Source organism: Mustela lutreola, chromosome 10 (assembly GCF_030435805.1).
Source record: "Mustela lutreola isolate mMusLut2 chromosome 10, mMusLut2.pri, whole genome shotgun sequence".
In the NCBI taxonomy this organism is placed as follows: domain Eukaryota; kingdom Metazoa; phylum Chordata; class Mammalia; order Carnivora; family Mustelidae; genus Mustela; species Mustela lutreola.
Genome location: NC_081299.1, coordinates 81,404,297 through 81,428,342, shown reverse-complemented (window position 1 = coordinate 81,428,342; position 24,046 = coordinate 81,404,297). Strand labels below are relative to the sequence as shown.

The 24,046-nt window shown below is 39.8% G+C and overlaps 1 long non-coding RNA gene across 4 annotated transcripts in view; it reads right to left on the bottom strand.

The window, feature by feature from the left end:
• Positions 1-24,046, bottom strand: part of LOC131809435 (uncharacterized) — a 184,235-nt gene that overhangs the window by 1,309 nt on the left and 158,880 nt on the right. For 2 of the 4 annotated variants that reach the window (XR_009345171.1, XR_009345170.1), the window contains exons 9-10: positions 16,368-16,659; positions 13,120-15,076 (exon numbers count right to left, since the gene is read on the bottom strand). This is a non-coding gene — a long non-coding RNA (uncharacterized LOC131809435). Of the gene's footprint in view, positions 1-460; positions 1,247-5,591; positions 5,715-13,119; positions 15,077-16,367; positions 16,660-24,046 lie in introns of those variants that run through there. The other 2 variants (XR_009345173.1, XR_009345172.1) reach the window with 2 other exon arrangements.

Genomic DNA, 24,046 nt, shown 5'->3' with positions numbered 1-24,046 from the left:
ACCATTTCCAATGTCTGATACCTGAAATACTGGAGTATGAATTTTAAGATGGATAATGAACATATATTAACATAGAATCACAGAATCTTAGAATAGGACAGGATCTTGGAGATCACCTGGTTAAATCCACTCATTTTACAGATGAAACCAAGGCTAAGAGAATCTCTCAACCCATCAGTATCTGAAGAGTAAAGAGAATTCACATCTCTGCATTCCCAGACCAGCCGCCCATTTGGTAATGCCCATGTCTTCTCAGAACTCATTTCATGCAACCCCTGGTTCTGATCACAAAGATTTGTATTTGGAAAATTTTTTGAGCTAAATTTTACTGGAAGTCCAGAACCTTAGCAAATTCTAAGTAAACCTGAGATGCTCATCCAGTGATTTTCATTAAATATCTGACATTTATCTTATAGAGGTGAGTTTATCTTACCACAATTCTTCATTGCAGTCATGGGAAAATAGCACTTTCTGTGTGAAGGTAAATATTATGGCAAGATAAATATTAACTTTTGAAAGAAACCACCCTAGTTGGTTAAAAATCACAAATGGCATCAGTTGTTTAAGGTTTACGCTTTCACAGTGTCTCCATGGACAGTAGAGTTTCTTGAACTAAGTCGGATTTTCCCACAGATTTAATATTGGAGTAAAGGTAACAGATCCTCTACTCAATACAGAGGAATTTCTTAGTAACAACCAACAGTGTGTGGTAGAGAAGGGCTTCATCCAGGGATATTTGACCTCTCTCTACATGGCTACACTTCTCTTCTTGCTAGGCTTATCCGTTCTGTGCCTACAAGTACTGAATCTGAGACACAGAAATCCCTCCTGACTTAATCCCTGGCTCAGCAGTGTTTAAGACATCCAGAGATTTTCAAACAGTTTTAGCAAGAAGATGACTTGGCAATGCCCTCAGATAATCTATACACACTGTTTGCTCCTCCTTGTTGCCTGGAGAAACAGTCATACTAGAATGGATAATTAACCTGCCCCTCTCCCTCACCAGGCCCTGGAGGAAAAAAAATGGAAGACGGTCATGTTATACTCCATGCAGCAGCTGGAACATTATTAGAACAATTTGGAGAATGCTTTGTAAACCATTGCCTCACATGATGAAGGGTATTCCATCCTGCTCTTCTTCAAGGAAAGAGTATCTTGTCCTGTCTTCAAGTTATGATGTTTTCAAGGGCCCCATGGAATGACTTAAAGAATAGGGAATCGTTCTGCAAATGCTTACACCAAGCTCCTGGAACAAAAGAAATTCTCCAATGATAAACATCCCCTCGTGGATTTTCTGCTTTCTGTGCAAGCATACAGGTGGCCTCCCACAATTTAGTGATGAGGGAGCTACGGGAAAGAATCACGTTAAATGGAAGCCACAAGGTGTCAGCCATGTGAATATATAGAAATTGGCTTAAAAGCCCATTAAAGAATTTACTGATGAAAGGATGTTTTGTATATTCATGCACACATGTGAACACATGTGCATGTGTGCTTTCATCTGGCCCTACGTGGGGAATAACTGGTTCGTGGAAAACATTTGCAACAGAACTGAAAAAACTAGGTCATCTGTTAAGGCCCTAACTGCTCTGAGTGTTCACTGTCAGGTGAAACATAAAAATGATTAACAAAGGAAAAAATGTTACATTGAAAATAAAGTGTTGTTATATTATTGAATGAAGATGCAAAGTTTACCTAAATAACTTACAGAATTTTAAACCCACAAAGGATCATGAGTGGTAATTCACTTATTTCACTGATGATATCATAGATCAAAATAATTTGGGATCTCCTTTTTCAGAACTGTGTTTAGAGACAGGGATTCATTCTTTTAACTGTCTCCCACAATATGGTTACAATGCCTCTGGCGGCAGGTTTTATTGTTTTGAAATGGTCAGTCAATGGTGCAGTCAATTCTTGTAACCATATAATTAATAAGAAAAGATAATAGTGTTATTGGCAAACAATGCTTAAAAAAAAACCATAAATTATGAGTGGATCATTTAAAGTGAAGTATTTTCTTAGAAATTATACACTGGCTCCAAAGGAAATTCAAATAGAGACGTTCTGGAAAAGTTTGAACAATGGCAGATTTCCTGGAATGGTCCGTAACCTCCTAAAGAGATCATTTTTGAAAGACAACATTCAGTTGTAGGAAATGTTTGCTATTTAAAAGTAAAAAGGACCATAGCTTTATGATTTTAGCTTATACAAGTTGCATGAATACAGATCAAAGCAATGACAATTTCACAGACTCGAGGAAGAGATCTGTTCATAGAAAGACCTTGTGGCAATGATGTTGTAAAATCTATTGTTTATGTAGAGTATTGCGAAGAAATCCAACTACACAGAAAAAATGCAAAAAGAAGGCAAGTGCTTGTCCCCGAGGCAAAGCTGCTGGGAAATGGGAACAATATGAGACATGAGTCTCCTGAGATTAATGAGTCCGGGAGGGTTCACTTTTGCTACGAATTGCAAATCGGGTCTCCTGTTAGGTAGTTTCAGGTTTGGAATTTAGGGTTCCCCAAGGCTTCTATTTCAAAGAATGAACCATCTATGATGACAAATTGTTGAGGGCTCTACATCAAATCATATCTTTATGTGCATGGTTAGGTTTTAAATCACTCTTTTTCGAGGAGAAAAATAAAATGACAAATTTTAATTCAATGCCACAGGAAATGTTTAAGTAGTACTACTAATAGAAGTAAAGCAGGCACAAAAAGGGAAAAGAGAAGCATGCACTTGCAATCTCATTCGGGGTATAAGAAATACAAGATGCTCTTGAGTACTGGGAATTCTGTTCAGAAAAGAGAGAATTTTGTCAGTTTAAGATGGTGAATGTGTTCAGAAGTTGACTTTGATGCTGAAGTTTCTGGTCCAAAGATAAAAGAAACCCTTGACTTTTTTAGAAGTAGTTGAATCTAAACTTAAAGTGACAAATGTTGTACAGGCCATAAAATTTCTCTTAGCAATAAAATAGGGTGCATTAGCCCCAGCTTGGCTGGGTGCTTGTTAACTTAGCTTTGTCAAGCTGAGGGAAGCTGGAGTTATGTTTGCCAGACAGAGGACCATGAATTAGGCACAGACTGATCCAGAACGTGTACAAAGTAACTTTTAAAACACACCTGCATTTTCCCTTCTCATTTGGTGAGTCAGCACATCTGAATGACCTTATAAACCTTCAGCTTCATTGATTTCCAACACTTTTCTCATCAAATTCAGTTATGCAAACACTATTGTTTAATTATAGAAGTCTGAAAAAGTATGGCTTCTTGGTCTTTGTGTTAAAAAAAAAAAAATACTGGTCAGTTGGGTTTCCTTGAGATATTCTGGGAAATATTGGCAAGGAAAAAATAAAATGGCAAAAGAGGCTCTGTTTTTTTTTTTTTTTTTAAATCATCTCATCTCCCAAAGAAATCAGACTTCTCTTCTGAAATCTTCCCAGTAGGAACCATGGAAAAATGACAGGGAGCTGCTGGTTGGTTTTTCCTGATGCTAAAACATATGTTGTTGTGTCATGTCCTAAACAGAAAACTGAAGCATCCCTTTCAAATTCTCAGCACCACTGACACTTCCAACAAGTGCTTTCGTATTGGTTTTGGTCTTATCTGTTTCTAACAGACAGCCTCATGCCTTGGAAATTTGACCTGAAATAAAAATTCAGCCCCAAGTATCTGCTGTCAATTGCGCAGAAAATAGGAGATGACAGCAAAGTCACTTCTGCATGCTGAATTAGATCTCTTTCCAACATCTTCTAATGTCATTATTAGCACTCAAATACACTGTGTCAAAATGTGTCTGTGTAGGGAGATGGACTGGGCAACATCAAGTTTCCCTCTTAGTCAATTTGACAAGCTGTTTTTAATACATACCCTCTGCATCAGGAATTATTTAGGAAAGGCGCCTAGCCCGTCACAGAGATTTTGTAGATGAAGGCATTCGAATGGACATACCCTGTCAATCCAGTTATAATTAGCAACTTCCCAATTTAGGGCAGGGCAATTGTAAATCTGGCCTTATGGAATCTATAACCCAAAGAAATCAACTCAACTTGGAAATTCTCTGAATTCGGTGGCTCAGAAATGATAGTTTATTTTGATTCAAGATCTTTCATGATAGTTTCATCAAAGAGATAGCTGTCATTTCCCATGTGAATTTGTCCTACGTATATAGAATTCTGCTGAACTAATGAGACTAATTTTATAATTAGTCAGTGTCCTTCATTTTATTATAGGCATATTGCACATGTTGTGATAGGTGAATAATCTTTAAGCTTTCACCAAATTTCCCCCCATCTCATCCCCGAAGCTCGACTTGAAATATGTTGATAAAGTAAACATAATGAAGTTATCTGACATATAATGTATTACATAGTTTCCGTACAAGATAGTAAGATTTGTTCTCATGATTTATAGAGGAAATCTAGGATAAATGGACGGAAACATGAAGTCATTGGAATTAAATGAAATGTGAGATGGGATAGTCTCACATTCCCTCAGAATCACAGGAAAGTACAAGAGTTTATTTCAAGAAGGAGCAAGTTTCCTGTTGTACAAATTAGTCAATTGTTTGGATGCTCAAGAATGGATTGAACATCAGCAGTAGTTCTGTTAATTGAATTCAAATGCCCCTTCTCCAGACCCTGGAGATCTATGATTCAATTATTCTTTGATTCAAAATAAATCAAGGTCATTTATATTCAAGCAAAGTACTTGTGCCATTTCCAAAATCCCAGGGAAAACATTCTAAAACTCTAGTTAATTAAGAACTATATGCTTTGCTAGGTGTCCAACACTTTCTTGAAATAATAAAACCATACCTGATGACTAGTTTCCAAAGTGTCTATTGTGTCCTCAGCTCTTGGCTTCTTGCCTTTTGTCCATTCTTTACTGTTTCATGAATGCCATTGAATCTGACACCTAATACTTGTTCCTTGATATTATTAACCTTTGCTTCCCCTCCTGAATACAGCATGAGCTCATTCCTTGAACTATGTCTTCTTCTGCCTGCCTTGGGTAAAATACCATTGAATCCATTCTAGTGGCCAGGAATTGACCTCACTACAGTCCATACATGGCTGTGCTTCTCTTAGGTCCATGAACTAGACATCAGCATAAGAACTTACATATACTCTAGTTTATGCAAAATGCATTCTAGCAAAAATGTGTTTAATAGATATAAAATAATTTTAAAATAAAAGTAATGTTCAAATATCATATATTCTATTTAGCACTGACTTACACCATACAGATATTCCGAGGGTTGTCAGCATCATTCCTTGTCTTCCTCCTTCTTTCTGGCTTCCTTTTACCCAAATATTCTACCTACACACACACATATGTGTGCACACATGCGTGCACACTCATGTACACACATTGACACACATGCACCTATACACAGACACAGGCACACACACATTATTTAGTAAGAATTCTCAGTCCCAAAGATTTGATCAGCCAGAGAATACAACAGCTCTCTGCCTAACAGGAGATACTCAAAACAAGCTTCATGATTGACCTTTGCCTAGGCATTCATTAGGAGAGGTAGGAGTGGGCAGTTGAGTCAGATACTTATAAAATCATTTCAGTTACCATTGGTCCAGTTATCCTGATAGCATTCTGGAGACCAGATCTGGACAAACCTTTAGCAGGAATCTTCTGTGGCTTCTACTGGAGACAACAGAACTTCTCTGACAAAAGCTGCCCATGCATAGGCTTAGGAAGAAAAGATACATTTGTTGAAAATTTATTACATGTTATCAATGCCCTGGGCACATTTATATATTCTCCTTCATTTATTTCCATCTCGCTATGCCTTACAAGTTAGGTAAAGCCATTCCCACTCTTGCAGATCACGGAAAGTATAAACTCCTGCAACTCTTCACCATTGCTCCTCTGTTTGCTTAGAATTTTCTCCTCCCCTCCCTTCTCCACCCATCCTCCCAAACTGAAGGGTTTCAGATTTTCTACTACCCTGCAATTTCTATTGCCCCTGCAATCACAAGAGAGGAGAGCGGTCCTGGGTCACTTAGCACAAGGCAGAAAGAATGTGCAGCTTTAACCTGTGGACATAGGAAATGAAGTTAGAGAATAAGAGCAGCTAAGGAGAAGAGCTGGATTTGGAGCAAGAATCTATGATTCCTGGGTGGTGTATGAGAAGAAGAATCTGAGATGAACGTTGAGAGCTGAAATCACAGACAGAGGTCTTGGACACGAGGGAAAAGATCTGTGGGTCAGAATGATCCAGATGATCATTGTCCAGCCAGATGCTGGAAATGGAGGCATCCCACTTGCCTTCCACAGCACCGTTGTGCTCCTAGTCCATTTGGCATCCCTCTGAATGTGTGAAGGCATGACACACAGACCCAGGTAGTCACTTCCTCCCCAAAGATTCCCAAACCCCTCCCTGGTCCTGTGGCCCAGGCACTTAGCTACCTCATCCTTGGTGTCAGGACCTTTGTATCTATCTGTATCAACACTTACCTCACTACATTGCAATCGCACACACCTGTCTACAAGCAGAGCTCCTGTTTGCATAAACAATGTCTTAACCAACTTCCTTTACCATCCTAAAGAGCACATAGCAAACGCTCAGTGAGCAGTTACTGAATGATTGGATATGTGAATGAAGGAACTTTAGAGTTACTCTGTACTTAGGCATAGTGAGTCCTACTGGCTTCTCCAGAACATGACGCTTCTTCAATTCTTAGAGGCATATTTATGTTATACATCTTAACATTTTAAAAATTAGGATGTTTTTGACAAAGGGATATACACTTTCAGGTAATAGGTTCTTCAATTCCCCCTTTGCCACACACACAAACTGTTTTAAAACAGTGGTATGCCTTCTGTATGTTAGAATCAAGGAAATAGAGAGTGTATTTTTATGAGGGGAAGAAAGATCCTTAGAGGTACAAAGTGTTATTCCAAAGAGCTATCTCTTTTAATGGTCCTTGGAACTTGTGGTGGTTGGGAGGATATAATCTGAGATCTTCTGAATCCCTTGCCCTACCTACCACCTTCCTACAGCAGCATGACCCCACCACAGAAGTTACTGGCAAGAGCTGCTTTTGCACCCAGCCCTCAAGCATGCTCTGGGGAGAAGCCTTTTCTGTGCATATTGTGAATAAGAAGTCAGAAACAATATAAAGCTGTCTGAAAGCAGGCTATCCAACCACTGGCTAAAGGTACAAAGAAACCCCAAATTGCTCTTGAAATGTTGGTAAACAAAACTGGGGGCATCACATTGCCTGATTTCAAGCTTTACTACAAAGCTTGTGATCACCAAGACAGCACAGTACTGGCATAAAAACAGACACATAGACCAGTGGAACAGAGTAGAGGGACCATATATGGACCCTCAACTCTATGGTCAAATAATCTTCAACAAAGCAGGAAAAAATACACAGTGGTAAAAAGACAGTCTCTTCAATAAATGGTGCTGGGAAAATTGGACAGCTATGTATGGAAGAATGAAACTCAACCATTCTCTTACACCATATACAAAGATAAACTTGAAATGCATAAAAGACTTCAACGTGAGGCAGGAATCTATCAAAATCCAGGAGAACACAGGCAGTAACCTCTTCGACATCAGCTACAGTAACTTCTTTAAAGACACGTCCCCAAAGGCAAAGGAAATAAAAGCGAAAATGAACTTTTAGGATTTCATCAAGATCAAAAGTTTCTGCACAGATAAGGAAACAGTCAACAAAACAAAGAGGCAACCCACGGAATGGGAGAAGATATTCACAAATGACACTACAGACAAAGGGCTGATATCCAAGATCTATAAAGAATTCCTCAAACTCAACACTCAAAACACAGATAATCACATCAAACAATGGGCTGAAGACATGAACAGGCACTGCTCCAAAAAAGACATACAAGTGGCTGAAAGACACGTGAAAAAATGTTCATCATCATTAGCCATCAGGGAGATTCAAATCAAAGCCACATTGAGATACCACCTTACACCAGTTAGAATGGCCAAAATCAACAAGATAGTAAACAACAAGTGTTGGAGAGGTTGTGGATAAAGGGCAACCCTCATACACTGTTGGTGGGAATGCAAGTTGATGGAGCCACTTTGGACAACAGTGTGGAGATTCCTAGAAATTAAAAATAGAACTACCCTATGACCCTGCAATTGCACCACTGGGTTTTTACCCCAAAGATACAAATATAGTGAAAAGAAGGGTCATCTGTACCCCAATATTCATAGCAGCAATAGATACAGTCGCCAAACTGTGAAAGAGCCAAGATGCTCTTCAACGGACAAATGGATAAAAAAAGCTATGGTCCATATAGACAATGGAGTACTATGCCTCCAACAGAAAGGATGAATACCCAACTTTTGTATCAACATGGACAGGACTGGAGGAGATTATGCTGAGTGAAATAAATCAAGCAGAGAGAATCAATTATCATATGGTTTCACTTACTTGTGGAGCATAAGGAATAACACAGAGGACACTGGGAGATAGAGAGGAGAAGTGAATTGGGGGAAATCAGAGGGGGAGACAAACCATGAGAGACTGTGGACTCTGAGAAACAAACTGAGGGTTTTGGAGGGGTACAGGAGGGGGTTGGATGACCCTGGTAGTGGGTATTATGTTATGGAGGGCTCGTACTGCATGGAGCACTGGGTGTGGAGCATAAACAATGAATCTTGGAACACTGAAAAAAATAAAATAAAATAAAATTACCAAAAAAACCCCCACTAAATAGGAAACATGCAGATACCATGTCTGAATTCCCAGTCTTTTATCTGTGCTGTTATGATGACAAAAGCACTTTTCTTTCCTATAGAACAACATTCTTAGCATGCCTCATCTCCCTGTCCAGGTTTGTTTTCTTAAGGGCTGGGACCCTACCTAATTTGTTTTTATAGCTTTGTCAGTTAATTATTAGAATAGCAAGTAATATTAGAGGGCTTATTACGTATGAAAACACTGTGTTATGACTTTGCATATTTTATTTCAATTAACTTAATAGATCTTTGCACAACCCATTTATTACCTCCATTTTATACATGAAAAAACTGTGATTTAGGGACATTGTATATCATGCTCCATGGTTGCAAAACCTTAGTAAGGGACAGGTTAGAGACAAAAATTCACGTCTGGCTGATTCAACAGCCTCCCACTTTATTATAAGGAGTTATAATTCAAGTTTATGTTGCAAAGTTATACCCTGAATATTCCTCTGTCTTAAAATACGAGGTGCTGTGCTGTCATGTTTTGTAAACATCTTTCAATATAGGTAATACAAGACTTAGCTCACAAATATTATATGAAGGAAAAACATATGTGGTATTGTCTCTAGGAAGAAAAGTTGAATTCCAAACCTCGAGGGTCTTTATGCTAGTTATACATTTTAGGGTACATGAGGCCATAGAGAGAGCAGAAAGACTAATTCTTGTCACTTCTGCAGATAAAAGACAAAACAAAACCTAAAAACAGAACAATACAAACAAAAACACCCAACCAAACATGTCCTAGTCAAATAGCAGGTTAGTGGAAAAGACATCCAGGCATAATGTCATCTTCCCAACTTTATCTGAAAGAAAACTTGGTTTTCACTCTGACATCTCGCTTTCCTAAAGAAGTTTCCATGTATAGAAACCTTTCGGTTCAATGCAAAAATATCTCAGCGCTCTGATTTTGCAATGCTAAAAATAAACAGTGGTTCCAGATGACTACGTAGTCCTCACACACTATTAGTGGTTGCAAATCATTTAGAAAGTGTAAAATGCAATTAAAAGATGGGCTAATACAATAAACTCTTTCACAGTTTTAGGAGTGCGAGGAAGAAATGTAGAAAATAATGGAAAGGTTTAAGCCGAGAGGACCTTATAAATTACCTTGAAAAATGCTTGAAAAAATAAGTTACCTTAAAAAAATATTTTAATTCTAAGAACAATAATCATTAGGGTGAGCTAGGAGCTAGGGTGAACTGGTACCCTGCTGTCGTTCTAGGAGCATGGCCATCATGCTGTGACCTTGCCAATATGGGGGTTTCAACATTTTTCTATCCCCTGACTACAATGGACACTCTGTCGTGATCACTCATCAGGGTTATCCCACCTGTCATCTTTTCGGTTTCATGCCCTAAAATTTCAGAAGATTCCTTCACTTGCCCCACAAAGAGATTACTATGCCCTTTCTTGGTTCTGGGACGCAATGTCTTCCTTGGTGGACCTTTCAAAGACCTTTGCAGGTGTGTTTTCCAAAGCACTTTGCTTCTTTCCTGAGCCGTACTGCTCTGGCTTTTGTTCTGGCTATTTTCTCTATCTGACACACCTTTTCAAGATATGTTAGTCATCGGTAGTTAGCTATATTTTATGCTCACTTAAAACCTACCCTGGGTATTAAGTCATCCAAACTTCCTCAGCTGGAATTAATTTCTGACTTTACAACTATGCCTTTACATTTTCATTAGTGTACTTTATAGTATCATTTTTGTTGATAGATGCTACTCTGCAATGCTAGTGAATATTTTATTTTTCTTTTTTTGACCCTCTGTGCCCCAAATTGAGTATGTGTGTGTATGTGTGTGTGTATTTTAAGTAGGTGCTCTTTATACATCTGTTTTATTGAATAAAATGATCTTTGTGAAATTTTACATCCTAGGCAACCAAAAAAAGCTTTTTCAACACTCAGATTGTTTGAGTTTCACCTCTTGACTCTACCCTTTTAAGCAAGCCTCAGCCCAGAAGGATCTCTAAATTTATTATCATTTTATAGCAAGATCTCACCAGCTCAGATGGTCTACAATTGGAAGTGAATATGGTATTTTCTAACTGTCTCTTTGCCATGTCCCTTTATTGAGCAGATAAGACGTTTCTGCCCCAACAAATCTCCACTTGGTAACCCAGAGGCCACTATACCTTCTGGAGAACAGTCGCCTCCTGTGCTCCCATAGAGAGGGCTTATTTGATGTTTTGACCAAGATATTATGAAGACAATGCTAAATTCTTTTTTTCAACAAATATTTCCCAAGTGTCAATAAGTTTTAGGCACTCAGAGGACTACAGAGAGATAATACAGACCCTGGCTGCCTATAAATATGGTGAAGAGGAAGTCGAACTTTGTAGTAAGGTGGACATGGTTTAAGTCCTAGCTCTGCTGCCTGCTGTGTGTCCGTAGGTAGTACTAAAATGATAACCATGTGGAGATGACTCTCAGTGCACCAGCTCTGTAGGGACATGCACTCTTCGCCCCTGTTATATGGCCACCATCTGTTACTATTGTCAGCTATGTAAATATTGTAAGTGGCTCAAAGTAAGAAATTGTGTATTTTATAATGTTATATATCCATGGAAAATAGCAAAGTCTCTGGCAAGAAGTGAGTGCCTTAAAAAAAAAGTTTGTTGACTGAATGGACCAATTGTCAAAATATGAGATAAGAACAGTAAATGCTGAGGAAATTCAAAGAAATGTTTTTCTGTAAGCTGGAGAGAAGGAAGGCAGTGAGGACCTTGGATGGGTAAGTAGTGTGAACAGGACTGAGACTAACAGAGGGAGGAGACTGGATAACAGGCTTTTTGGGGTTAGAAGTTGGATTTGTCTGGCTCACTATATGTCCCCAGCTTCCAGCATACTTCCTAAATGTCTTAAGCATTTAATAAATATTGGTTGTATGAGTGCTTTATGGGTGGGAAAGATTATGAATGACAATAAATCAGGACTGAGAACAGTATGTATTAAGAAAAAGTAAGATGAGGAGGCAGTCAGATGACCAGACGGACGGGCAACAAGGAGATATGGCCAGCAAGGCAAAAGTGACATAGATGTTGGGGATTCTTGAATGTCAAATTGAGCATGGGGGATGCAGGTCCATCTCCAGTGTGTGTGCAGGGGTATTGAATGCAGACCTGGAAAAGGGCGAGAAACCAGAACATAAGGCCAGGAGGTGATGAGGCAAGGGCTGAGTAGTGGTGGAGAGAAAAGAGAGGAGTGATCAATAGGCTGATGACAGGAAGGATGGAAGAAAGTCCAGCAAGACTTTGACATGTGACCCTTCGGCCCTAAGAGAGTGATGGTGCCCTAGAGACCCAGGAAGTGAGAGGTTGTGCTGATGTGTGCGGAGGTATGATGTGTTCTTTTCTGCATGTCTCCTCTGCACTGATGCAGAAGCATCTAGAATATTTGTCATCTTATTCAACCACTATTTTCCAAGTGTCAACATGTTTGGGGGTATCATGGAGATACACCTTTAATGTTCACTGGAAAAAAAAAATATTTTTGATCACTGAAAACAGTCTCTAAAAAGCAAAGGCAAAGAAAGAAAGAAAAAATAAAAATTTTATTTCCAAATTCATTATCCTCACTTCTCTGCCACCATTCTATGACCACAATCTATAACTCCTTACTGCAAATATAGTCAAAATCCCAAATATTAAAAAAATCAGGAAGGAAGTTTCCCATACTATTGCTGGTTCCTTCCCTAGAATTGCCAGGTAGGCCCATCATATGACCACAATGTTGAGATGACAAAATAAACGTCATCGTTCAGGAAAATGTAGACAAAGGGTCCAGAAAGAGTCAAGCAGTACTTGTTCTCAAGGGGCAGGCTCTCATGTAGACTCTATGGCTTGCACCCTAGAAGATTATCAGTCCTGCTTATCAAATAGAGCTAGGATTCCCAACCAGTTTGGAAGGACCAGAACTAATGCATTAAATGTGTGCCAAGCTTTCAGGAGTCTCTAGGCCAGCCAGGGCAGGACTTAGGGTAGCTGAAAGTGGGAGATAGCAAGGGGTGTAGGTAATCAAAAAGAGAATCATTTGCTCTGTGAATCTTTGCTCTGAAAGTCTGAGACATGCGCAATTTGACGAAAAGAAAAAAAATAAAGTTTTTGTAAAGTGTCCATATCCTTTGGGTACCTCTAAAGCTCTTAAACATCATGACCTTCCTTGGATATCTTTAAACAAATTGACTATTTCTCACATAGTCTAGCATCACCAGTATTTCAGGACCTACTTAAAAGAATGAGCCAAATGCCTTTCTCCCTCAGTAAAAGCATAGTGATTGAAAAACTTTTCATTCAGACAGAAAAGATCAGGAAGAGAATACGACTCAGATATGAAATGCAGTTTAGTTAACATTTCCTTTATTCACATGTGTGTATTTAGGATAGCTTCTCTAATCTTATATAAATGATCTTTTAAGATTTAATTTCCTTTTTCTTGTTTAAATATGTATCAAACTCTACAATGGACTTACCATAAAAATAAATCAAGCTACATAATGTCAGAAAATAACACTTTATGCATACGAAGTCCTTGTGCCATGGAAATCATAATATAAACCCTCAGTGTAATGCCTGTTTTATCAGCCCACTGAGATTTAAAATCATGACCTTCTTTTACCTGAAGCATTCAGAATTATTTTGAATAAATACTGAGCCAGTGGGCTGGCATTGTTATCTGTCCTGACTCTGGGTGAGCCACCAAAAATCCCTGATCCTTCATTTCTACATCAATATGAAACAGGGCAACACACATTTGGGTGGTTCTTTAAGAGGGTGCTATGCAACAGTGTTAATTTCTCCATTCAAGGGCTGAGAGCACAGTGGAAACACTCAAAAGCAGTAGCACTTGCAAATGAATTTGAAAAGTCCTTTTTATCTACTAAAACCTGTTGTATTTGATTAGATGGGGTGGTCACATTTTAATTTTGAACACTTGGTCACATTTTTAAAAATTTAGCAAAACACATCAGTGTGAAAATTCCATCTTTCTTTGGCATTCAGAGAATGAGAAGCAAATCTGTCACCATGAAGTTGTCCGTAAAACTACCTCTCAGTGACTTCTAAAGTAACCACAAACGTCACAACAAAGCTTATTTCCATTGGGAAATAAACTGCCATGGGAAGTACTTGAACTTCGGCCTTCATAGGAACTGGGTTGTTTGGTTTGGTTTGGTTTGGACTGGATTTGTACAGAGTTCTGTCTACAATAGTAGATATGAGTTTGCTGCAAAAGAAGTCAAAATAGACCACATTACAAGAACCTTAATGGGAAGCATTAAGTGTTGGTAACACTATGTGATCTATATCTCAAAAAACAAATTAACACCACATACTTTCAGGACATATAGACAGAGATCAATGAAAAGATGTTCTTGCAAATGGAATATTGAAAGGCGAGCAATTGTACACTTCTGCCTTCAGCATCTTTCCAATGAAAAGCAAGTTTCAATAGAGCAGAGGCTGCTTTTTCTTTTTTTCCTCTTAATGTAGCTAACTTGCAGGTACACAACCCATCCTTTCTGGGAAAACTCACTATTAGGAATTACACCTGTGAATACTGTAATGAAGAGTGGGAATTTGTCCACACTGTCCATTCCAAACTTCCGTGTGTGTTTGTGTGTGTGTGTGTGGGTGTGTGTGTGTGTGTGTGTGAGAGAGAGAGAGAGAGAGAGAGCGCAAGCATGTGCATGTGTACTCACACGCCTCTCGAGCTCCCAATGTGAGGAAAACGGTTTCAAAACCTGAGTATATTTATACACTCCCACACGTATATACACACACACGTGCACCCATACACCACACACGGGGCTCCTGGGTGGTGGCTGCCATTCAGTCGGCAGACACATGGGTTGTGTTCTTGAGCTTAGGTGGATGGGGTTGGGGAAAGAGCCAAGAGAAGGACAGAGGCTTGGGCTTCACATACTTTTTTTTTCACGCGACGAAGGGGGCGAATTTATGCCTCAGATCAGCTCATTATATGTATTTGTATCCTTTTCCTGCCATTTGAAGCAACTTTATACAATTTGGAAAACTCCTAGAGATGTTATTTTTTCATCAGAACGCAGTGCCGCACCCCACGCCTGCTCTGTGGTTGGAAACAGGTCTCCTCACAGCCGTTTCTGGCGACGCTGCAGGTGCAGCAGCTGAATATTAGTGAGTCTGGGAAGTGGCAAGGGTCGGGGGATGGATGGGTCTGACGACAGGGATGGTCTCTCCCTCACTGAGATCTGCCTCAGTCTGGCTTCTCAGGCTACTCTGTTAGTAAAAATCTGTGTTCTTGTGAAATGACTTTTTTTTTTTTTTTTAAGCACCATCCAATTAGCTGGAAAAGAAAAAAAAAAAAAGAAATGAAAAACTCTATTGGATAAATTGATAAGTCACACTTTCCTAAAAATCCAATTGCCTTTTGATTGGTTTTCTGGTAATTGCTATTATGGTAATCGGAGGCTTTCAGCACATTTTTTCCCCCTCTTTTCAAACACAAAACCAAACTATAGAATGAAAGCAGCCATTACAAGCAGAGTCCGGTTTTTTCTTGTTTTTTGTTTTTTGTTTTAAGTCAGTTATAACTGAAGGGTTTGTAGCTGCTATTATTTTGCTCGGGTCATTACCAATGTGATCAATTCTGTGGGTCCCCCAGATGTTTGCCCTGATCATCAGGATAAAAGTTCATTTGTGGTGCCTCTAAGTCATATATCTTCAGAAGATAAAAAGTTTATGAATCAAATGAAGCTCAATCTGTATTGTGCTCAGCATGAAAACTGTCCCTTTTCTTATCACATTTCTCCTTGAACACATTGTCCCTAGGGCATTGTCCTATTTTTCTCTCACTCTCCACATCAGGCAACATCAAAAGTATCTTTAATTACAGAAGATAATTATAGAAACTATTTTTTTTTCTAGACACCATTCACATTTTCCAACTTACAAGGCCTCTTATTTGAAAGTCCCCTGGTGATGCCTTATTCCTTGAGGCAAGAGTTGGTCCCTTTGATATATTCTCTGACTACAGAAGGGTGACTCATCTTTCCATTTTACTGAGGCATGCACTTTAGACTCCATTGATATCAACCCAGATGGGGTCTGTAAATGTACGGTTAGGTTTTTTTTGTTTTTTTGGTTTTGGTTTTTTGGTTTTTTGTTCCCAGGAAAATAGTAAGCATGAGCAGAGAAATTAGTTAATTGCTTCCATCCCCCAGCAGGATGTTAGACATGAGGCAATAGCGTTTCCAACTTCTGAGTTAAGTTCTGCACTTTCCAATGATGAGTTTGAAGTGATAATGGAAGATGAAAAGAGGATTTGTGATTACCGGGATAAAGTGCTAATCTTCACCACAGAACCTGCTGCAGCCACCCCTAACATTTACTCGGAAATGCTTTCAGCTTTTCAATCCACCCTCCAAAATGAGTAGGGGGTTAAAGTAGAACCCATTGGGAGGTTACATTTATTTAATATTCCGTTCCTTCTTGGATGAAATATTGCAGTCTATCCTCATAGGTATTTGTCAAACCATTAGAGTAATGGTTTATAGCTATTAAACGAAATTGCAGTTCTGTTTGTAAGTTCCATTTACACAGGATAAGCAAAGTGCCTTCATTTAGATTTAAAATACCTGAAATCTTAGCTGCAACACGTGAAGATTATGTAGACTGTTAACTAATTCATCACCGAGGTGTGGACACAGCCGGGATGAACCTGCTCAAGGTGCTCACAGCTGGTGCCCAGGGTCTCCTCGTCGTATCTGTTCTGTTCACTGCCTCCGCGTTGGGAGGCCCGGCACGGGGTTGATTTTTTTTTTTCTTTTTCTTTTGGGAACAGCTTACATTCTTTTGTTTTTCAGAATCAAATAAAAAGGGTGCTTTTAATCATTGTTTCCAGCTCGGGAATATTTGATGTAGTTCCCTCTGATAATAAATGGAGAAAATGCCTAGAGTTAAAACAAAGCTTTCCTCAGAAGCCTTCCGTGTGCCTTTTCCCCCATGCCTTTCACTTTATAAGCAATTTGCACAGACACTGCTGAGTACAAAGGAGCTGAGATAAATGAAGTCTTTGGAACTTGACCCGTTTCACTAGGTGATGAGTTTGATTGCTTTCAATAGAAGAGACACTCTTATATTCAAATGATTAATTACCAAAACTCACATTTTTGGTTGTAAGGGATCCTCCAGACCCTGCCCCTTCCTCCAGAGAGTAAGTTAAGGTGAGGCTGACAGCTTCCTGGTTTACCTTGCCAGGTCCCCATGGAGTCGTGTCCAAGAGCCCCACTCCTGTACTTGATGCACACATATGCACACATATATGCTAGTATCCTTAAAGGTCCTCTGATGCAAAGTGGCACAAAGTGCCCTGGCCAGACCCTCCTGCCCAGATATGCCTGTGTGGGCATTTGACGAAGGTGTCCCCTCCAAGAGTATCTGTCCCACAGGTACACAGCTTAGCGACTGGAGCAGGGACTGGCCTGCAGCCCTCTCTTCACCCCGGGACCCCTTCTCTCATGCAGGGCCCAGAACGCATGGTTGTCTGAGGCCGTTCTCACCTCTCCTAAGTAACAACCAAAACAACTGTGGTGGCCAGGAGAATGTTAGACACTCATCCTTCAGAAAACATAGTTGATTGATAGCCCCAGGTATCACTCTTTTAGATCCACTATCACATTTTGCCTAAGCCACGCTTCCCCTGGCCGATTTCATGACCCTGACGAAGCATGGCAGGGTACTAGGCTTGACCTATTCCTTGATGAGGCAGCACCCCTCCAAAGGAGAAGCATGGTTTGAAGACTTTCCCTTAGCCTGGCCTGAGCTCCCTTTGAACTGAGCTGTAGTCTGAGATTCTCCTGCCTAGTCTGTCCTTTTCTTCCTTTCTCAGGCGTCAGATGGGCTCCCCCTTCCTCCTCTTTATCCCTCACAGCTATATCTCCCAATTAATCTCTATTTCATTTATTTTTTAAAAAATCATTTATTTATTTATTTGACAGAGAGAGAGAGAGAGAGGGAGAGATCATAAGCAGGCAGAGAGGCAGGCAGAGAGAGGAGGAAGCAGGCTCACTGCTGAGCAGAGAGCCCGATGTGGGGCTCGATCCCAGGATCCTGAGATCATGACCTGAGCCGAAGGCAGAGGCTTAACCCACTGAGCCACCCAGGTGCCCCAATCTCTATTTCATTTAATCCTATCTCTATGTCTGCTTCTCAGAAGACCCAACACAGCAGCTAAAGCCATGAGAGTCTATCCACGTGCTAGACATCAAGCTACATGCTTTACTTCTGGTTTCTCATATCACCCTCCCAACGACAACGAAGGAGATGCCCTTCCTGCTCTCCCCACTTTGTCAATGATGCAGGGGAGGTCTGCAGAGGGTGAACAACTTTCCCACACCCAACAAGTTGCATGAGGCAGAGCTAGGATTTGATGACAGGTGTTTTCAACCCATTGTTCTGAATTACTCTACTAGCTTGTTACCTTTCTTAACTTTGATGGGACTGATAGAAACTAGAAAGACTCCTTTTCAAGTTGGAGGCAATTTTTTTCTCACACAGAAAAGCTGAATACTTTCTTTGTCCTGAGAAAATCACCGAAATGGCCCATTTAGTAACCCAAATACAATGTAATTTATACTTCTTATTTTAGGAGTAAACTCTGTAATAATTAACTAGAATGCAGATGCTTTTAGACTGAGAAACGAAGTGTTTTGTTTGGTAATACTTATTATTAGAAAATAAGCTAATTTGGGGATGGCCTGTCCCCAAAGTCTAGCAGAGGACTGTATCTCTCTAACATTCACAGCTGCTGAGAAGGGCAAGAAACTGCTCAGTTTCTATTTTCAGACTTCTCACTGAGATTGGCTTCTGCTCAGCCTCTCTCTGTCTCCCTCTGTCTTTGTCTCTCTGTCTCTCACTCTCTCTCTCTCTCACACACAAACACACACACACACACACAATTACAGAAGAAAATTGGGTCAACCTCCAAATGAAGATCCTCATGAGTTCTGGAAAACTCTGGGACAGTTTTGGACTTGGAGTGGAATAAACTATGGGACTTCTGGACCTCTTGGATAGTGGTGGGTCTGTGGCAAGCCTTCTTTACTGAAGAAAGACTGGGACACCTGAGGTACAGCCCAAGCTGTGTGGAGGACATCCCAGTTACAGTACTAACTACTGCCATCTATTGAAAGCCTGTTTGCGATCAGGTACTGAATTCAGTGCTTTACTCACATTAAATATATAGAAGAGCATTTCATCCTTTCAACTGTCATTTTAAGGTTAGACCTTTCATTGGCAACCCAGTGTCAACATTTATGAAACCGAGGCTTAAAATTTTTGAATAATTTACTCAAGGTCATCCAACTAGGAGGAAGCAAATAATGGGACTCAAAACCAGGTCTTGCTGACCCTGGGCTCCAGCTGAATCACTGGGAGACACTTCGGCTAGAATTCAGAGTTCCAGAGTCTCACCTCTGTCCAAGCAGCATGTTTCATAAATTCTGTACTCAAGGGACCCAAGTGGTATTTTAATAACATTATCCAAAATGAGAAAGGAATCACATGCAGTAGTTTTCCCAAATGGTTTCTACTGTGCCAAAAAATAACCCTCAGTTCTTAAGTGTAAAACAATTTTAGAAATACTGACATTATAATACAGATTAATAAAGGTTCTGTTGAGCATCTATGGCACTCAGACTTTAGTGTGTTAGGAGAACCACCTAATGGGCTTGTTAGAATAAGGATTGTTGGATCTCAGGCACAGCTTTTCTTATTAAGTCGATCACAGAACTTGCATTTATGAAATGTTCCCAAGTAATGTTGTTGCTGCCAGCCCAGGGAACTTACTTTAAAAACCACTGAAGGTCCCCTTTTCCTTCCCTCTAGGGTTTAATGTTAGAAAAATGACAAATTATTTCAGGTTCCTGAACTAATGAGAATGACAAAGCACCAGGTAACAGAAAAAAATTCAGAGCTGTGACAACCGAACATGGTGGGACTAAGACCCCAGATTATCACACCCTCAACTGTGTCTAAGAAAATTCCACCACAGAGAGATTAGAGGGCTCACAGCAGAGTGAGCTAACTCTGGGGCAGGGCAGGGTTTGTGTCTGTGTCTGTGGGTAATAGTACTGCTTTGAACAAGTAAGACATTCAGATAACAAGAAAGATGCACTCATAAAGCACAACCCGTGATTCTTTAATTCTCTTTGTTTCTAAGAAACTTCAAGTTTCCTGAAGTCCCAAAGATTCTCTGGACTCTCTTGGCTATGAAAATGTCCTCTGGACACGTGAATCTCTAGGACCTATTGATAAGTAAATTACCAAGTACCATGTGATATTCCAAGTTCGGCACTGCATTTAGATTTCAAGTTTCTGCCATTCCCCCAGTTTACATCTGGTTCACATTGGAAGCCTATAGTGGAGGAAGGGAGCACAAGTGACTTTGCTTGTGGAATTCTATTCCACTTGCCTCACTCAGTGGGTGGCCAGTGGCATCCCCAGGAATAAAGGGGTCATGGAGGAAGGAAAAAAGATGCTATGCAGAAATTTCACTTTATTGGCACCAGTGTAATCTGTGTTGGTTTCCTCAGACCCTTGATTTAAAGTCCGGGGTGCCTGGGAGTTTCAGTTGGTTGAGTGTCTGACTCTTGGTTTCAACTCAGGTCATGATCTCAGGGTCATGAGATGGATCCTCATGTCCTCCATGTTCAGTGCAGAGTCTGCTTGAGATTCCCCCTCTTGCTTTATCCCTCCCCTGTTCATACCCTCTCTCTCTTTCTCTAAAATAAATAAATCTTAAAAAAAGAAGAAGAAGAAGAAGTCCTCTCTCCTACAGGCTCAGGTGGCACACATGATGTGGGCAGCCTCCCCCCTTGGGGTTGTAGATCATGGCTCCCCTCAGCTTCTCCACCTGAACAGAACATGGCAGCCAGTGTTGGTTGAGGTTCCTTCAGTCCTTGCAGAAGTCCTCTCAGGCTTGGTTTTTAAATCACCCAAAACAGACATCGTTACTACAGATTGCTTATCTGGTCCCTAGGAAATAGAAACTCGTGAACTGTTGTCAGGAGAAAGCGGTCCCTTCTCAAATGCAGCCCCCCGCTCTGCTGCCATAGGTCACTTCAGCTAGTCTCCAATCTATAGATTTTTTTTTTTCAGGTTTGAATCAAATACACCAGGCTCCTTGATTCCAAAAAGCACTTCCAAAGCTCTCTAAATAATGTCTTTGAATTTTTTTCTTCCTCTGGATTTGGACAGAAAAAAAGATATTTAAACGTCGTGTTACACAGTCATACAAATCGAAGTTGTCTCACAGGCTACTACAGAAGCCCTCCCTTTGCTAAACTGACAACATTACCTTTAAGTCACGGTCAGTGAGCTATCCTTGAAGGAGCTCACTAAGATGGCAGGTGTGGGGGGCATAGCAGTTTAGCAGATGGAATCTCTAAGACAAAGGGATACAGTAATATTCTAGAGTTTACTCCTGAGGGATCAGGGCTATCCTGAAATATCAAGAAAGTGTAGAGAAAACAACAGTTCCCTATTCTTCAGTACTTAAAGCAATTTTACTTTTATTCAGTGACTGGGGAGCAACCTTAATAAATAATATAGTTTCCTTGGGTTTTAAAGAATCAGGGATATGAACTAGACAACAGGGAGAACAGAGAGAGTTGTCTTCCCCATGAAAGGCAGCCAAACACCCACCTTGCAAAACTCCAGTGAAATTAGAGAATAAATATGAAAATAAATCCAAGACTGCACTGGAAAGCTAAGAAGTGAGTGGAGTGAAGCGAGTGAAATTGCCAGAAAAACAAATAGTGAGAAATTTGTAGAAGAGGTAAGAAATCAAATGAGTGGGAACAAACCGACAATAGAAGCAACACAAAGAGAGGATGCTTAGAGTCTGCCAGAGAACTGTGTGACTATTTCAAAGAATCCAGTAGAACTGGCAATGGGTCATAGTATCCAGAGGCTATCTTGAGAGGGTACAACAGCCCTGCCCCCACCCCACCCCACCCATTCTCAGAACATCAGAGCCTGTTCTGTTTTCTAGAGTCAGACCTCTGACTCTGAAGACTGTCAGAGAACATTCTGTGACTGGAAACCACAGTTGCCATTATGGCAACCACAAGGAAGAAATAGGGTGTCCCTGCCCCCAGGAAACATATTCCCATCACACCTCACAGGAGATCACACCAAGGAGGATGGCAGCTCTTTTCCTAAACAAATTGTGTATTAAGGCAGTAACCAAAATCAAGCACACAGATAATTTAGAAAGCCATGGCAATAATAATACTACGTGGCAACATATATGGGTGCTGCTATGCCTTATCCCAACATCGGTACATGGAATTTCTCCTGACTCTGTGCTGGAGCCCAGTGTGTGTGCATCTCTCTTTGACATAGAAATGACTTACATCCCACCTTCAGCCTTTCAGACAAGCCACCTTTACAGATCACAGCACATCGAGATGCCTTTACCACCGTGGGGTCCGTTTTCACCCCTGGTACTAGAGATTTCCTTTCTCGTTATGGTGCTCCAAAAGGTACTTTTACAAACACTCATTTTTTTTTAGGTCAGACTGGGAACTTCCCAGACAGCAGCTCATTCTGCCCTCTTGAAGAGAATCTCTGAATTTATTCCTATTCTCAAAATGTGCCTAAATGTGCTTTGATTATTTACTCCTCCATGCCTTATTTATCACTGCAAGTTCTCTAACTCTACTAAGTTATCTGCTGGTTCCCAAAGTATATATGTATGTATGTATGTATTCACTTATTTATTGTTACTTCTTTTATCATTTTCTTATGGGAAACATACATTCACCTGTTGGAGTATCATCTTTCCTGTGAAGCCTTTCTGGGATGCCTCAGAAGGAGTTAGTAACTCCCTTCCCTGTGTTCACACACCTTTGTTATTACAAACGTATAGGAGAATTTTTGTCTTTGTCATCACTCATGCGCCTATATTCTTTTTAGGCTATGGGTTCTTCTCTGAGATTGACAGAATCCAAATCAGTATTTTGATACCCCCAGCACCCAGGAAGGCATGGTACAAAAAGTAGGTAGCCACAAACTTGTGTAGAATGAATGAATGACTCTCCAGGTAGAAAGGGTCAGTGGCTATGTAAAGGAAAGACATGACCTGTCTTCCTGAAAGGAGTGGAAATTACTAGTAAGTAATTAAAATTGGTTGGAAAAAACTCAGATGCCTAGGGTCAAATCTGCAGTGTATTGGGAAGTCATTTCAATGTTTTAGTCAAAGTAGAAGCTGGGTAATATGATTTCTTATAGAAACACTTAAAATTAATTGGAAGAAAGAAAAGGCTAAAGGTTAAAGAGGTCACTGAAAAGTGAAAGACAAAATTCAGAGTCCTTAAGGCAGGCATGTAGGACATCCCTTAGGATAGTTAATAAACTCTAATATCTTTCCTACCTCCTCTCACAAGCTCCACAGGATACAATTACCTTTCTGCTGGTTTTTCCTAGAGTCTTTGAAATACCCACAGTTTGCCCAGGGGCTGTCAGGTTTTGAAGAGTAGCAATGGCTAATAAAATAGACCAAGAATGGTTACTAAGTAGGAGCCTCCTCCTTGTTTTCAAGGTGTGTTTGCTTTCTCCATGATCTGTCCTGGACTGCTCTTGATTCACCATCAGAATGACATTTATTGGGAACTCCCAACAAACAGATGTTTTCCCCATCAACACAAATAATATTGCATTACTTTTCTAGAGAGATAATTACCTACCTGCCGCTCAATTTGTAGCAATGAGTTCATTGTTCTTTACCTAATTTCTAGATGCTGACATTTGCAAAATACCTCTGGCTAACATAGTTATTAAAAAACCTTGTAGGTGCTCAATAAATGTCTGTTGAATGAGTGATTCATTAATATGTTTTAATGGTGTTGGGTGGTCTCAAATTTCAGTTTAAGTATTCTGAATTACATACCCTATTTATTCTTAATATAATTCATATACAATAAATACCCAATCTTGAAGAAACAATAGCTATAATCAACCAGTTCAAGCAATGATTTTAAATTCTATTTTTTAAATACTCAGAAATCATTTATCTTACTCCATATTCAAGAGAATCAGCAAGATCAGAAGTAATATATTTAGAGTCTCTGAGTGGCTAAAAATAGATTATAAAAACATATATATTAAATGATTTTATGAGAAAAATAATTCAGTAAACTTCATCATCACCAAAGGTATAAGTAATATGTATTAACCTATAAAATACTCCTACACTAAAAGCTTGCATTTCCAGACACTTTGAAAAACCAGGATTTATGAAATATGAGAATTT